The sequence below is a fragment of the Cannabis sativa genome, chromosome 9, assembly GCF_029168945.1.
Source record: "Cannabis sativa cultivar Pink pepper isolate KNU-18-1 chromosome 9, ASM2916894v1, whole genome shotgun sequence".
Lineage (NCBI taxonomy): Eukaryota > Viridiplantae > Streptophyta > Magnoliopsida > Rosales > Cannabaceae > Cannabis > Cannabis sativa.
In genome coordinates, this window is record NC_083609.1 from 6,834,430 (window position 1) to 6,853,197 (window position 18,768).

Genomic DNA, 18,768 nt, shown 5'->3' on the forward strand with positions numbered 1-18,768 from the left:
TGTTTTTGGTCTGATCGTCTTTTTACTGAGAGCAATGTTCCACATGCTCTTCAGTCTATTATGATAGCGGATATTGCTATTTAATGAATTAATTTTGTTCAAAAAAAAATAACTATTTTATTATATATTTATGATATATACTTGATTATATATGATATATTATTTTATTTTATTTATACTTTAATTATTTTTTTATTATTATATATTTTAATTTTAATTTAATATTATATATTTTTATTTTAATTTAAGGTTTTTTTTTAAATGAAATAAATAAAATAGTCCAGTCTATTCTTAAATTAAATATAGGATTACTTTCGGTATAATTCAATCTTGTCCAGTCCAGTCCAATCCTCTTCGATCCAATTTAATCTAGTCTTGCGTACCAAACGCGCCTTAATTCTTTTTTTTTTCCCTTTATTACCTTATCATTTTTAGTAACAATTTTTATTCTTCTACTTATTTTCGAATATGGGTAAATGTTAGATACTGTATATATAAATTACGCATAATTTTTGTTTTTAAATAAAGATTCTTATTTAAAGAAAATCTATTGTTACATAAACACTTAAAAATTTAGAACAAATATTTATTTAAAGATGAATTCTTAAAGGATTAGTAACTTAACCAATGCATGTGCCTATGGGTTGTAAAATGGGTTTCGACACGGCACACGAACACGATACGAATTTTACGGGTTAAAGTCGGGAAAATTAGATGCGGATCGAAAATGGGTTGACACGACTCAACACAAAAAAAAAATAAGTCAAACACGACACAACCCGCTTAACACGAATTTGACACGTTTGATACAGTTTTTTAAATATAATAAAATAAAAAATAATTAATAATAATGTAATTGTATAAAAATATAAATTTAGTGATTCAATATTAAGTTAAAAAAATTAAAATTTATACTCTTTAGTAATCTGCATGGTATTATCTCACAAAATAATACAACTAAAAGAAGAGTATGTATTGAGAGTCTTGACTTCTGTCATGGTCCGTAAGTGCTCTGTTTTTTAGTTTTGTTTCTTGTGTTTGTCCTGTTTTCGATATTTCCTTTGGTTCTTTCCCACGTTTCTTTGATGGCATCCTCTAGTAATCCCAATCAACAACTATTCGAAATAGCCATTGAAGAAGAGTCAGAAGGTGGACTCGATTTGGAAGTACTGGGCCCTAGGGAGACAGAAGAGTTTGTGTATGATTGGCACTTATGTCTGGTAGGTGGCTTTATCACTGCAGGGGCAGTGGATTTCCCGTCAATGCAACAAACACTAGCAGCTTTGTGGAAGCCTGGTAAGGGAGTATACATAAAAGAATTAGACGCTAATCGCTTTTTGTTTCAGTTCTTTCATGAAATTGATATTAAGCGTGTGATCGAAGGCAGTCCATGGTATTTCAATAGAAAAGCTCTAATTATTTCTCGTATGAAGAATAATTCTAACCCTCGATGCATCACTCTCAATACTATGGACCTCTGGGTTCAAATTCACGACCTTCAATCTGGGTGTATGACATCTACGGTGCTTCAGGCAGTCGGGAACTACATAGGGACGTTTGTTGAATCATGTCCAAACAATTTTATGGGCATATGGAGGGATTATATGAGAATTAGAGTCTCCATTGATCTGTCTAAACCGCTGAAACGACGTATGAGACTCCGTAAGACTGGCGAAGAGTGGTTCTGGATCACGTTCAAATATGAAAACGTCCCCACTTTTTGTTTTATTTGTGGGATGTTGGGTCACTCGGAGAGATTCTGCGCAAAGCTGTTTGATACACCAGCAAATGAGATTACAAAACCTTACGGAGAATGGATGAAAGCTCCGCTCCGTCGACGAACAAAGCTCATCGGAGCTCAGTGGTTACGTACTGGTTTTGAAAACGTGGGTGCCAGCTGCAACAACAACAACGTACCCGATTTTTCTGCCCCAAATCGTGGCAGTAATGGAGCAGTAATTATGCAGAATCAACACAATAAATCACAAATGGCCGTGGATTATGGGAAGAATCAAGTGGATGATACCGCTATTGATAAGGGTGTTAGTCAACTTAATAACTCCCTCCAGCACGTGATTGATGAATTGGCAAACAATCAGCCCATTTCAAAAAAAGGAAAGATTATTGTTGAGTCTAAAAAAAGAAGGTCTGACTCAGAGTTGGGCCAGAGTGTAGCAATGTGCATTGAAAGTGAATTGGGCCGTGTATCAGATGATGAAGATGTGGGTAACTCAGACCCAATGTTTAACAACGGGCAAAAAAACTTAATTGGGGCGGGCTCCGAATCACGGACCCGCCAAGGATTATGAGTGTTTTAAGCTGGAATTGCCGTGGGCTTGGGACCCCGTGGACCTTTCAATTCCTTAAGGATATTATTATCCAAAAGAAACCCAATTTTGTTTTTCTTTGTGAAACATTTTGTCAAAAGGAAAAAGTTGAACGACTGAGATTTGCTATTGGTTTTGAAGGTTCTTTCACTGTGGGAAGCCAGGGACATAGTGGAGGGATTGCTGTTCTTTGGAGAAATAAGGAAGAAGTGGAGATCAAGGCTTATGGTACTAATTACATTGATATGGTTGTTACTACTCCCGAATGGCCTCAATTTCGACTCACAGGCATTTATGGAGAACCAAATAGATCAAAAAGGAAGCTCACTTGGAAGCTTATCACTGACCTTGCCAACATTATCAATCTCCCATGGTGTCTTATTGGAGATATGAATAATGTAACTTGCCAAAGCGACAAGAAAGGGGGACGTCCATATCCGAATTGGCTCATCGACGGGTTCCAAAATGTATTGAGTAGTTGTAATCTCATTGATATGGAGATGGAAGGATACAAGTACACATGGGAAAGAGGAAAAGGTACTGAAAATTGGGTTGAGATTAAGCTTGATCGAGCCCTTGTCACTCCAAGTTGGCTGGACAAATTTCCTACTGCAAAGCTCACCAACCTTGAGGTATCAACCTCAGATCACTGTCCTATTCTTTTAACCCCGGTTGTACAAACTACACAAGCAACTACCCGCACCTTCAAGTTCGAAAATGCCTGGCTCCGTGAGCCAATGTGCAGAAAGCTAGTTGAAGACATATGGCTGCTGCACCATGATTCGCCTTTAGCAATAAAAATCGAAAAGTGTTCTGAAGTTCTCGCTGTATGGGGACAAGAAATTACTGGTAGCTTCAAAACCAGAATTTCTAAGTGTGAAAAAAGAATAAAGCTCCTTAAAGGCAGACGTGATGCGGATTCAGTAAAGAAGTATCAAGAGGAGAATGAAAGACTTGCTGAAATGTTAACACAGAAGGAGATATTCTGGAGACAGAGATCAAAACAGTTGTGGCTCAAGGAAGGAGATCATAATTCCAAGTACTTCCATGCTGCTGCCAAGACAAGAAAACACAATAATCAGATCAATAAGCTTCGTGATGCAGCAGGTGTAATGGTTGGTTGGGAAAATGGTCTTCAAGAGGTAATAGTCGACTACTTCCAGCAACTATTTACCTCGTCAGATACTAACTGGGATCAGGTAATTGATTGCATTCCTACAATAATAACCTCTTTGCAAAATTCGGAGATGTTGGCACATGTTGAAGAAAGTGAAGTCAAGAAAGCTTTGTTTCAGATGCACCCAGATACATCACCGGGGCCTGATGGTATGAGCCCAGGTTTCTACCAAAAATACTGGGACATAGTACGACATGATGTAGTTCAGTTAGTTCGAGACTTCTTTCTAAGAGGGGACTTCCCCAACCATTTGCCAGACACTAACATCGTCCTTGTGCCTAAAAAGAAGCAGCCCTCCTCCATGACTGAAATCAGACCCATCTCGCTATGTAATGTGTTATATAAAGTTGTTTCTAAAGTGCTGGCCAACAGAATTAAATCGGTTCTACATCAGGTTATTTCTGAAACTCAAAGTGCATTCATTCCAAATAGATTGATTACCGACAACATTATGATTGCTTTTGAGATAATGCATTATATGAAGAGGAAAACAGTAGGTAGGAATGGTGTTATGGCCCTTAAACTTGATATGAGTAAAGCATACGATAGAGTGGAATGGGGTTATCTGCATGCTATTCTCACCAAAATGGGGTTTGATAATCATACTACTTCTCTCCTTATGAAGTGTGTTACTTCAGCTAAATATCAGATTGCTCATGCTGGTCGTCTGTTTGGTTCTATTATCCCTGAGAGAGGCTTACGACAAGGTGATCCACTGTCATCCTATCTATTCATTATTTGTACAGAAGGTTTCTCAGCTCTGTTAAAACACTATGAACAAACTCAGCGGATACGAGGTATTCAAATTGCTCGACGGGCTCCAATTGTATCTCACATGTTCTTCGCAGATGATAGCTACATTTTTTGCAGAGCCAATGAGAGAGAAGCTTCCAATGTCCTATCCCTTCTGAATGTGTTTGAGCAAGCTTCTGGCCAGAAGATCAATCAAGATAAGTCATCTATCTTTTTTAGTAGAAATACTGATGTTCAAACTAGAGATGCTATCTGTGGTGATATGGGAATCCATGAGGCCGATGAAAATGGAACTTACCTTGGTCTTCCAAACATAATAGGTAGGAAAAAATCGGTTATACTGGGATTTTCGAAGGAAAAGGTGCAGAAGAGGATTCAATCTTGGGATGGGAAACTATTGTCAAAGGCTGGCAAAGAGATCTTGCTGAAAACTATTGCCCAAGCTCTTCCTAACTACGCTATGAGCGTCTTTTTGTTGCCAATTGAAACAAGCAGAGAAATAGAGCGTGCTATGTGCAAATACTGGTGGAGTTCTTCATCTAAAAAGGATAACAATATCCATTGGATGAGTTGGGATCGTATGTGCAAACCAAAGATGAAAGGAGGTTTGGGCTTCCGCAATCTTTATGATTTTAATGTGTCTCTATTGGGCAAACAAGGATGGCGGCTGTTGATACAACCTCAATCTTTAGTTAGCCGATTGTTCAAAGCCAAATACTTCCCAAACAGCTCCTTTCTTTCAGCTGAAATTGGTGGGAGTCCAAGCTTTGTGTGGAGAAGTTTGATGGAAGCACAACAGCTGGTCAAACAAGGTGCTGCAATTCGTGTAGGTTCTGGTGCAACAGTGAGCATCTTAAACGATCCCTGGCTTCCTGATACTGCTGATCCATTTGTGCATACGGTTAGTGACTCTCTTCTTGATAAAAATGTCTCCCAGCTGATGTCTATAGAGCAAAATCAGTGGGATATGGATATTCTATATGACATTTTCAATGAGAGGGACATTAATCTAATTCTCAGCATCCCTATTCAAGCTTCTGAACCAGATATCTGGTATTGGAAGCATGAGAACTTTGGCCACTATACCGTGAAGAGTGCCTATGCAATTCTCCAAGATAACAAACAGCAGCAAGCACCAGTTGATACATCTGGTTTTTGGAGAAAATGTTGGAATTTAAAAATTCCACCAAAGGCAAAGAATTTCTTATGGCAAGCATCGACTGACTGCCTTCCCACCAAGTCCCAACTGCAAACAAAACGAGTGGCTGTTAATGCCTTGTGTCCGTTTTGTAACCTTGAAAATGAAACAATCAGTCATGTGCTTGTAACATGTTCTTTCTCCACGGCATGCTGGACAGAGCTCGAACCAGCAATCTCAACTGATGTTGAAGACACTTTTCCCAACTGGTTGAACTCAGCTTTTGAAAAATGGAGTGGACAGCGTCGACAACAGATTGCTATGCTTTGTTGGGCTCTATGGAGGAGTAGGAATGATCTGGTATGGAACCAGAAACACGTTGAAGTAAAGGAAGTGGTAGTATTGGCTGTTACGGTTCTTAATCAATGGTTATATGCTCAAGATAAAACTTTTGATCCGTCCTTAGGATTACTTTTTCCTGGAGATGGTAGTGAGCATTGGACTTTACCAAATGTTGATATGATTAAGATTAACACTGATGCTGCAATTTTCTCCTCTTCTCACTGTTACAGCTACTCTTGTGTAGCTAGAACTCATACCGGTTCTTTGTTGGAGGCCAAAGCCAAATGTGTTAGAGGAGCTGTTTCCCCCGATCTGGCTGAGGCTATTGGCATCCATGAAGCGCTAAGTTGGATCAAGGATAAACATTGGAGCCGTGTGGAAGTTGAATCTGACTGCTTAGTTGCAATTCAAGCTATCCGAAGTTCTACTACCATGTACTCCTATTTTGGTAGAATCATAACTAAATGCAAAAAGTTGTTGGATGAGTTAAAAGATTGTCTAGTTTCTTTAAAATTTGTTAAGCGGTCTGCAAACAATGGAGCTCACTATTTAGCGAGATCCACTTGTTTTATAGCTGATCGTAGTTTGAGTGTGAGCAATGCTCCCTCGGAGTTCATTTCTGTATTGATGAACGATTTGAATTAATGAAGTTTTCTTCTTTTGTCAAAAAAAAAATTAAAATTTAATTTTCTTTAATATGAATTTAAAAATATTTTAAAATTTTAATTTTTATTATATATATGACAAATTATATATACATAAATATATATAAATTTTCTAATGGAACTTAAATTTATTATTTTTCTCAACAACTCCAATTTTAATAATAGCAAAATGAGTCACAGTAGGTCGACACGAACACGACACGATTTTTTATGGGTCGAGTTAGGGTTGAAAAAATTAGACATAAGTCAAAAAAACGAGTCGACTCGACTGACACGAAATATAAAAACGGGTCATATAAAATATGACACGAACACGACACGATGACACGTTTTTCCACCCCTACATGTGACATAGCACAAAATAACAGAGCAAGTACCATCACATATAACTTTTTTTTTAGTGTAAGGTAATGGTATTTTTACAATCATATAACACGATATTGTAATTTTTTTGTTGTTTTTGTGTATTTGTGAAATAATCTTATATTAAATGCTATATGAACCCATTTCAATCCCAACCGAAGTGCCAGCCATTCAGCAATCTCCACTCTAAACTCATCTACCTCTTCAAATGCCCACGCAGCACACACCACACCCATATCATCACGGACCACCCACTTAACCCATCAACCCCTTACCTTGAACCACCGCCGCATCTGAGCACAAAGAGAAGCACCACACTCTCAGCGTTGCTCTCGGCGAGGACTACGAACAGTACCCACCACCCCTTGGAACTCTTCCATCGCCACCTAAGCCAACTCATTAAGAAGATCATTCCTCAAAAAATTTCTCCCCAAACAGAGAAGAGTTTCCGTCATACTAAATCCACCACGGACCACCATACCATAGCCATGAATTCAAAAGTTTCTTTTGGCAACACTTCAAACAATTCTAACAATAGCTTCGACATCCGTCCATTTTGATGTCTCGCCAACTTCTCCTAAATCCCCAATAGAACCCATAAATGGATCAAATGAGAGCAGAACACACCAACGAAACATGTACTTTCCTTTTTTGTAACTGTATGTCCACTAGAATAGCTCTATGATATAATCTCCATATAAATATCTTAACCTTTAGAGGTATATTCAGGTTCCATACTTCATTCTACCACTTAGCTAAACTTAGGGAAGAGCTACCCACATTTTCCCACTTAAGTTCCAATGCTAAATCATAGTCAGTTTTGATACTATAGCATCCATTAGTATTATAATGCCAACATCATCGATCTCTATATACCCACTGCTAGTTAGAGGGATGCTCAAAATTACTTCAATATCCATAGGTAGAAAATGCATATTATTAAGCTTAGCCAAATCCCAAAAGCCTAACTCAGACATAAACTCATTGACTAAGGTAGTACTATCATTATTTGTTCTAATGGAGCGGAACGATCATGGTCTTGGCAACTAAGGGTCACGAAAAGCACCCACATTACTTCCATCACCTATAGACCATTGTTAACACCTTTTAAATAAAACTAAAATAAGAAATTTTTAGGGTTTTGTAGTTAAAATTTATATACTCTACGAGTTAATATTATTTCTGATTATTCTTTTATAGTGTTTCTGAGTATTTCAAGTGGTGATTGAGTAATTGAAGTCAAAGTCATGTGGCACTACAATAAAAATGGGGAGTATTAGGCAAGGAGTGGGTTCAAGACAATTGCTACCATGAGAGCAGGGGTGGACGTACATTACACTATATAGGGGCCATGCCCCCAACAATATATATGTGCTTAATTTGTTTTGCTAATTATTGTATAGCACTCTTTTGAAAAACTCAAATTAATTTGTAAATGTTAACTTCTTCTTGTCTTTTTGTTCATATGTATTTACCATCTTTTATTTATTTATTTTATATGAAAAATTTATTTGTTTTTTTTTTTTCTTTAAAACATTTATTTCTTCTTAGTAATTGATTTTTATATACCACTTCAATTTTTTTTTGAAGTACCACTTCAAATTTTGTAATTGTGTATAGTGAAAACTTTTATTCTTACACTAAATATAGTAAAATCTACACTTTGTAATAAGATGAAAAATAAATATTTAAGTAGTTATTTGCTAGTATTGTATATTGAAAAAAAAAAAATAGTATTCACTTATCAGATAATTTTTGTGATATGCAAGAAAAAGATTCTGCATTTTAATTTTAATTATGAAGTTTTTTTTGAAAGAAATTTTAATTATGAAGTTAATAAAATGTTTCTCAAACATTTGTCACCTAAATTTATAAAATAGTTTGGCCCCCTAATTTCTCATTTTGGCTCTACCCCAGCATGAGAGAGGAATTGATTCAGTCCGATTCTACAGAGACGGAGACATGGTAGACTTCTTTGTGGCGTCGCAAAATGCCGCTAAAAATTAAACATTTTATTTGAAAAGTTTGCAGTAATTGACTTCCTACGAACCATGCTTTATCCAATGGAAATTTGATTATGGATGCAAATTGTCATTAGTACATTCAAACAATCCCAATTATATATAGTCATAATGCATTCTTTATTTATTATTATTATTATTTAAAAAAATATGAGTATATATATAATGTCGTCTCACTTAAAAATAATTATCAATTAGACAATTACCCTCCCCTCCACAATATAAAAAAAATGCATTTTTTTATCCTCCCCTCCATATTATAAAAAAAAAATTCAATTTTTTTTGTCTATTATATAATTTTTTTTTGGAAATTTTCAAAAATATTTCTTTTTTGTGTTTTATTTACAATTTTACTATCTAAAATTTTTAATTACAAAAATACACTTTGTTCAGCAAAAATTTAAAAAAAAAACACTACACCAAAATATCACATTAGTGACATTTGGTTTTGTAACATTTGTAGAAAAATGTTGTAAAAATATCGGTTTAGTAACATTTGATAAAAAAAATGTCACTTTAAAGTGAGTAAATGACATTTTGATTAATAACATTTCTTTAAAATGTTTGGATTTATATGTTTTATTGACATTTGATATAAAACGTCACTAGTTTATATATATTTAAATTTAATAGTATATAAAAAAATGTCACTAAAATGTATAAATAATGACATTTGTAAAAGTGTCACGAAATATGAAAATTAATGGCATTTTAAAATGTGAGTAAAATATCTATTTTTGAACAATAGAAAATAATGCTTTTAATTAATATTACTAACTGTTTCAAAAAAAAAAAATATTACTAAAATTTTCAAATAAATAAATAAATATTAGTAAAAAAATTTAAAAAATTTAATATGAAAAAAATATCATTTCACAGTTACACGAGGTCTCTTGCCCCCCATTTTAGGTTCACCCTCTCACCACACGGTTTCTCTTCTCAGTCCCGGTGGAACTCTTTTCTGTCACCGACGGTCCAATCCGACCCCACCATGAGATTCGCCGGCCCCTAAAACCTTAAACCCCTAAGCTATCTTTCCCCTTCGAGCTATTCTTTCTCTATAGTTCTCTTGCTCTCCGCGCATGACGAGTCAGACGGCTATTGTTTAGCCATCGACGGCGCAGGCCGACCACAAATCAAGCTTCCTTCCCCTTTCTCGGTCCTCTCATTATCTCTCTCGATCTCTCGATGTGCTCTTTCTCTGAATGGGTAAGTCTCTCTCTGCTTTCTCTATTTTTTCCTCTCTTCTCTGTATATGAGTAATAGGCATAAACATAGCCAATGATTAGATCTGAAGATAAATATTATTGTTTAGGTGGGCTTGGCTATGACCCCTTAACCAATGATTTCAAAGTGGTGGTGTTCACACCTCGACATTCTTTTAAAGAGGGTCACCAAATTGGGATTTATATAGTTTGAGAAACAATTCATGGAAAGCAATAACAATGCCTAACCTATTTCAAGAATTTGAATATGCTACTGTTACACCATCTATGGGCATTGGGCATGTCCATTAATGTTAATAACTTCATTCATTGGTCTATTGGCTATGAAAATAGTAATACAACTGATGATGAAGATGAACTGGAATTATTTACAGGGATAATTGCTTTTGATATAAGTAAGGAGAAATTTAATCTTATAAAGTTACCTCAATTTGAGAGAGGTAATGATGGTGGGGACATAGCTAAAATTTTTGGGTTTCTTTCTATGATATATGTGGATGAAGACACAGTAATTCACATATGGATTATGAAGTAGGCTTGGTAAATTTTGTTGAATAAGTTTTTTGAGCAATGTGATTCTGTTAGTTTCTTTATTTTTGACTGGTTATTGCTGTAGGTATGACACCAAGTGTAAGGATTCAAATTTTAGGTGAAAGATATCCTGTGTTTGACTTCACTACTTATGTTGAGATTATTTTCAGGTTAAATGGGTGACAATTTCGTATATATGTTTTAAAAAGTGAGTTTAACACTTTTTGATCTTTCCTCAAATACGATCCACCCAACAAGAAAGAAATCCTCTCATTGAGTACAACATGATTCACCCAAAAATTGGTTTCGAAGCTCTTAATTATGTAATTGACTATTGAATGTTGCCGACGTTTGGGTTCCTCTGCTCCCTATTGTGGATGGATGTGGATGTCATAGTCTAGATTTCTAAACCCAGTGTGAGTCTAGGTAAAGCTCCCATACACTAATATTTAATTTTCTTTTAATTGTATATGTATGTTTATTGTATACGACTCTTGGTTTGAATTTGTTTTTGAGTTTTGTGATATAATTTTTTTGATTTACTGTGCATATACTATTGTTTTTGTTCATTTTATCTATTTCCTGAGCTGGGTTATTTTCTTCAGGTGTATTCATGATATTGATTATTGTTAATGAATTTTCTGTGATCTTGATGGTTCTTATACTTTTGTTTGTTTCCATGAAACTTATTTACCATGACACTAATTATTGAGAATGAAGAAATTTTTTTAACTTTACCAATCATTATATTGCATCTATTTTACTTTTAGTGTACGATTATAATCTTCACTATGTCATCCTTATTTTGTTTTATTATTTGAAGTCCTTGTTTCAGGTTATATTGATGTATGGACCATCTTAAGCTAGAAATGACTTGGAGAGAGGGAGCTCGTGATTTAGTGAAATTTAGGAGTTGTTGATGTGCCTGTACAAGCATTTTGGATTATGCAGATTGTAAAACAAAATAAAGAGATCTTCTTTGAAGAAATAAAAGAAATTGGTTGTATGGACATGAATTTAGTTTTACTCAATCTTTGTAAATGTATTGATTTAAGTTTTTGTTAGGTGTTTATTTGGATATTTTGTATAAATAAATTTTTATTGTAATGTTAATCTGTTATTGATATAAATTAATGAAAAGTATTTATAAAATTTTATCTTATGATAATGTCTATATATTTACTTTACAAAATTCCATTTTCTAATTATATGTTTCTTATTAGAAAATAAAAAATTAATTATATTAAAATAATCATTTAATAAAAAAATTAAAATATATATACGATTTTTATTTTATTATAAAATTAATATTTAAAATTAATATTTAATTATTTTTAGTGACATTTTTTCAAATGATACTAAAAATAATATAGTGACATTTACACCTTTACTCACATTAGTATATCTTACATTTTTCACAAATGTTATTAAATCCATTAATGTTACTAAAACTACCTAAAAGTGACATTTTCAAATGTTAATAAATCCAAATTTTGGTGTAGTGAAATAACTAAAAAATAATGTGAAATCAACCACACGACGACTATAAATCAACTAAAAAAATCTCATGACAACTATAATTAAACTATAAAATAACTAAAAAATAGTTTATTATTGAAGAGATATTTTTTTAAATAAAAAAATTTAAAGAGTAAAAATGAAAAAATTTCTAAATTGATGTATTTTTAAAACATTTTCAAATTTTTAGTCTATTACTTTTTTTTTATCATTATAACAATACTTAATTTTTACATTATCGTCTAATAATAAATAGATTGCATAAAAAATTTTATTAAATGATATGCTATAATTAAATATCAAATGAGTAGTGACAAGAAGAAAGAAAAATAACCTTCTAATAAAATCTTATTATTATTATTATTATTATTATTATTATTATTATTATTATTATTATTATTATGAGTTTTTTTTTTAATCAATATTGAAACACTTATTTGCTAATGGGAGTGAATAATTAATCCATTTTATTTTTATTTTTATTTTTTTTTTTATTTTGAAAGGGAATAATTAATCCATTTGTAAAGTATATATATTCGACAGAAAATAGTTTTGATTGGATATTGTACAAAATATTTCAGTGCTCCTCCACTTTGGCTGCGCCTGAAACTGAAAGTAATAAATTAAAGTTTGTTAAATAATTAATTCATAAGAAAGTACGCTGTTGAATTGTTGATTTAATCAATAAAATAAATAAAAGCCAATTGCTATAAAGTTTTTTTTTTTTTTTGATGAAAGGATACCTTATAAAGCACAACCAACTTACACAAAGGTGTTCAAATCCCCCACAATCGGGAGGATATCCTCAACAGAGAGAGGTTGGCAAACCCCAAGGGACGCAGCCCAGCGAGCCAACTCATGAGCAAGGATATTGTGGTTTCTAGGCACCCAACAAACATTCACCCCATTACCATTACACAACAAAGAAAAGAGATTAGAAAAAAGAGGTAACAACTTCCAGGAAGGACATCTACGGTCTTGTAAAGCTTGCACCAGGGTCTTGCAATCCGACAGGAAAAGGGCCTCAGTCCATCCCGAAGAAGCACAGAATTCCATAGCTGAGAGGAGACCACGGGCTTCCGCTTCCAAGGGCGAGGAAACCTGGAACTTGAAGGTTGCAGCACCCAAAATTTGACCCTCCGAGTCCAAAAGAATGGTAGCAGTGAAAGCAATGGAACCACGAACAGCAGCATCAGAGAAAGCTCTCACCGAGCCATGGGAAGTCAAAGGCGAAATCAAGGGGAGAACAGTCGGTTCAGAGATCAATTTGGAACAGGATGCTCTCCACTCCTGCACCCCAGTCAAGGCTTTACAGAGAATGACCTCCGGGGAGACCAAAATTCCTTCATGGAAGCAAGCATTTCGCGCATTCCATAAGGTGAAGCAAAGAGAGACCGCCACCTGAGTAAACAGATCACTATCCGGGGGAGAAATCTGACCAGGAAATTTAGATAGCAGCCATAGCACCAACTCTTTCGGAGTATTCAAATTTAGGCAATCGCTTCTAATTCCCCATTGCGTACTAAACCAGCATTTACGGGCCAACGGACACTTGAGAAAGAGATGAATGATTGAATCTTCCTCATCCTCGCAGAAAATACATCTCATATTAGTAGGGAATATAAATGAAAGACGCTTACCACAGGGGAGAAGATCCCTTGCCACCTTCCAAACGAAGAACTTGGATCGTTCATGGATCGGAGCTTTCCAAATCTGAGACCACACTAGCTCAGGGGCACTCAACGAATCTCTGATTAGAGCCTTGTAAGCCCCTTTTACCGAGAAGGTGCCAGAAGCATTGCTTCTCCAAATCAATTGGTCCGGTTCTCCCATAGGCAGTTTTATCACTTCCCCCAAACGGGCAGTCAAGGTAGGAATGAACCACTGATCGGTCACATTAGAATCAAAGTTTCCAAAATCATCAAGAAGCTCACTAAGAAAGGAAATTTTAGGGAACCGGCATCTTGGATTGAAGGCAGCGCAATAAGACTCCCAATCAAGCCATGGAATCCAAGGAGCAGACCAAAGATCAATCATAGACCCGTTGCCCACTACCCAACAACTTTCATTACGAATCAAATCCCGAGACCCCATAATTCCTTTGGCCACGCGAGAGGCATTCCGAGGTAAGATGAGATTCCAAAAAGTCGAATTGTGAGAACCGTACTTAGCAAGTAGCAATTTACACCAGGGCCGAGAGGGGTTAGAAGCCAAGATCCATCCCAGTTTAGCAATCAACGCACAATTGAAAGTTCTAAACTTCTTGAACCCCAGGCCTCCACAACTCCGAGGCTTACATAAGGAATCCCAGTTAGTGAGAGTCAAAAAGTGAGTCTTTTCTGAACTCCCTATCCACCAAAATTTCCTAACCACACTATCCATGGCTTCACAAATGGATTTAGGCAGAAGGAAAGTAGACATCGTATAGACCGGTATAGAGGCTATAACAGATTTGATCAAGGTCGAACGACCCGCCTGTGATAGAAGCTTGCTTCGCCAACCAGAAAGCCGAGCCTTAATATTTTCCAACACATAGCTAAAATCCCGAGTAGCACTCTTTGAAAAGAGGAGAGGGCACCCCAAGAATTTATCATCTCTAGAGAGTAACCGGAATCCCAAGAGATTAACAATTTCAGAAATCATTTCCTCGCTGGAATTGTTGGAAAAAATTAGAGAAGACTTATTGATATTAAGTTGCTGGCCAGACCACGAGCAATAAAGATCCAAGCACTCCTTGACCCTTGAAACCTCACGATAGTCGGCCTTACAAAAAAGGAAAGTATCATCAGCATACATGAGGTGAGAAATAGGAGGACATCTACTATTGCATTGAAAACCATGAATCTGCCCAGAGAGTTCCTCACGATGAATCAGGCGAGAGAGAATTTCACTACCCAGGACAAATAAATAGGGCGAAAGCGGATCCCCTTGACGGATACCACGGGAAGGCCGGAACTGCTTTAGGGGGCCCCCATTCAGCAAGATTGAGAAGCAAACAGAACTAATACATTTAGAGATCAAGGAGCGAAACTTTTCTCCATAACCAAATGCTTCGAGAACCTTGTCAATAAAGTTGTAGCTATAAATATTATACTAGTAGAGACACACGTGATCCGCACGTGTATCAAATTAAATGTAATTTTATATATAAATTTTAATAATTTTAAAAATTTATAAGTTTGGTTTTTTTTATAATAAATAAAAGACACTTGTATAAGTAAATGTGTGTTATTTTTAGAGTAAATACTATTTTGGACTCTATATTTTGTAAAAGTTATTAATTACTCTCTGTTTTGTTAAATGATAAAATAGACCATGTATTTTCTAAAATTGTACAAATAGGACCTTGAACTAATTTTTTATCAAAATAAATCTTAATAATAATCTGATCTATAGTTGTTATGACAAAACTAGTTACATTTTCTGTATCTATTCGTGTTAAAAGTTGGTTATATTAAAAAAAAAATTATTAATAATAGAGCTTAAGGTCTTATTTTTACTATTTTGAAAAATATAGGGTCCTTTTTGTCATTTAACAAAATAGAGGGCTCAATAGCTAACTTTTGCAAAACACGAGATCTAAAATGGTATTTACCCGTTTTTTTATTGTCTTTTTTATTAAATAAAATAATAAATAAATTATTTCTAGGATGGAAGTAAATTTTTAATTTTAAAAAAGAAGTATTTTAAAAATATAATTTAAGTTACAAAAAGAAATTATTATAGAGAAGATTATAAAAAAAAAAAAAAATTGAAAGCATTAATAAAAAATGTTAATAAGAGGGAAAGATTATGAGTCACTTAATTATTGTGTATATTTAGTTGTTATTTATTTATTTTGTGGTTATCAAAATAATGAATTTTTTTCTTGTAATTTAATATTTAGTAAAGGCTAATTGTGTAATTTACTTAGTGGAAAGCCCAAAACTATTCTCATTTTTATAGAGGTTATAGATTTTACATTTTTTTTTTATGAAAATTTACATAACAATTTGTATAATAACTAATCCAGTAATTTAAATTGTAATCAACATCCCTATAACAACTCACGTAAAAACTACTAAAAAAACTCAAATTGTAAATTAAAAAAATTAAAAAATAATTGATTTAATCAATAAAATAAATAAAAGCCAATTACTATAAAGTTGTATCTATAAATATTATTTATAGGTTTTTTTATTTTTACATTTTAAATTAGTTTTTTTATTTTTATAAAAATTCACATAACAACTAACATAATAACGGAGCAACTTAAATTATAATCAACATCCATATAACAACTCACATCGAAAACTCAAACCGTAAATTAAAAAAATAATAATAATATATAAAATAATTCCCGTATTATTTATTTATTTATACATGTAATCAACCTTGCCAATAATATTTAGTTTAGCTCCTAAAAATGATTATATAAAAATAAAATGTGTTGCTGTCGTATAGAATGACGTAAACTTTGTGATTAATTTATTATGACTTTATTATATATAATTATGTAAATTCTGTGATTAAGATTTGCTGAATCCACACAGCATATATAAAGACTCTGATTAACTAGCTAAATAAAAATATTAATAAATATGTATAATATTGTTAAAAAATGCTAAAGGGAACCAGTGGTATTTAGCACCCTCCTATGTGTTAATATTGCTATTGGTCTAACTAATTATCGGGTCCCACATAATTTAATTTTATAGCTTTTAAGAAGTATTGCTAGCTAATTGTAACGCAACATGTCGCAAAGGTGCTAGGCACCACTGGTGCCTAATAGCAATGCTCTTAATGAGAAATGGTAACTTAATATATGTATAATATTGCTTGCTTTGAATTGTGGTTTGTGAGATTGGTAGGATATGAAGTGGATGAGAGAGAATATATATTTTTTTAAAAAGAAAACATGGTATAGTGTTACTCTATCTAAATAGATACTCTATTAAAAAATAATCTCTAATTTATTACAAAAATATGAAGTCTCAATTTAGATCAATTATATATAAGAATAACCTTTAAATTGTAATTAGTTATACATTTTGAAATCCTGTATTAATAAAATATACCTCTATATATTCTTGGATAGAGGTTCTACTATATTATTAACGAACTAAATCAACTGTTATAGGAACACTAATAAATCTAGAAGAAGCATCAGTCCAAGTACAAACTCTTAACGCATACGTAATAGACTTTGCCAGTGCATGGGCCACACTATTTGCAGCATGTGAAATGGCTCGACACGAGCCACCACCAACATCAGCTAAAAGAGAAACAATCTCCTCAACAATAGGTCTAACCCAATTGCAAACACATAATGAATCAATCTCAATGACACTAAAAAACCCAAATGAAAAGCACATATGAGCCTCTACTGAAGAGCCATGAGTTCAGCAATCTCAACCTTAAAATCACCCACACACCCAACTGCACAGGTCGCCTAAATAACCCTTGCACCATCCCTAATCACACCACCACAACCAACGAAACCTCGACCCAGAGTGACAACAACATCATTGAACAAAGAGAAAGAACCATGCAACGGAGGCACCCAACCCCTGCTCCCATGCCTCACACCCGACTCCACAGCACAAACACCATTTAAACCAGAAATACCAGCAACCACACCAGCCCTCGCACCATTTAAACCAACAATTGCACATCAACCACACCAGCACCCGTGAACTCCAACAGAGCAGAGAAAGCTAGCTCCTCAATCACCTTTAGATGCGACTGCTTCTTCCCAAACAAAACTAAGTTCCTGTCAAACCACACCCAACACCACACCATAACCACCAATGAAAATGCTCTCGAGAAAGATCTACAAATAGAGCCATTAACAATTTAAAGGACTTGAACAAAGATGTAATAACACATCCCATATATAGGGTACGGTTTAAAACCGTTGCCTATACCCTGTTACATGTGACAATTTTAAACCGTCGGGAAGTCCACATTAGCAACGGTTTTTATCTGTCACCTATTTTGCCCGTTTTGCGACGGTCGTATAGGCAACAGTTATAGAAACCGACATGAATACTTTAAACGACTGCTTAAAAATGTCGGGAAAAATTATTTTTGTAGTAGTATTGTTTACCTGATGAACAAAAAATTATTTATGAAAAAATAAAAAATTATTTATAACTCTGTAAAAAATAATAAGAATTATATAGTATACAATAAAAAAATTGATAACATATCAACAAAATATAAACGAAAAATCTTACATACATTTAACACAAATAATAATAAAAAAAATACAAATCAAAAGAAAATACTTATGTATAAAAAAAAAGAAACCAAAAGAACTAAATCTTCTTATTATAATTTTTATAAACATAAATGTTTAAAATTTAAGTATATTGTATTTGGATATTAATTTTATAAAGGAAAGCTAATTAGTGATTTAATCTAAATACAAATTTTTAGTATTTATAATAATAGTTAATTTTCAAAATTGTTTACAATTGTATAAAAATATAAAATAACTATAGTAACATAGCATCATTTATTAATCTATTTATATATTTATATAAAGGAAATTAACAAATAATTTAGGTGGCATTTTATATGATTTTTTTTTTTATTTTTACTTATTTGTGAGACTTTCTTATTTTTGAAGAAAGTTTGATGATAAATATTTTAGAAACAATCCCACATTGTTTAGGAACCATTTTGTATATTGTCCAATATAGTATAAATAAGTCCATTAATCT

At 33.7% G+C, this 18,768-nt stretch overlaps 1 long non-coding RNA gene across 2 annotated transcripts; it reads left to right on the forward strand.

The window, feature by feature from the left end:
• Positions 1-9,639: 9,639 nt before the first annotated feature.
• On the forward strand, positions 9,640-11,703 carry LOC115709410 (uncharacterized). Of its 2 annotated transcripts, none has more exons than XR_004010237.2 (3): positions 9,640-9,995; positions 10,714-10,969; positions 11,367-11,703. It is a non-coding gene; the product is annotated as an uncharacterized LOC115709410 (long non-coding RNA). The 2 variants fall into 2 exon arrangements; XR_009684400.1 differs by having other exon boundaries at positions 9,651-9,995; positions 10,102-10,969.
• The last annotated feature ends 7,065 nt before the right edge of the window (positions 11,704-18,768 follow it).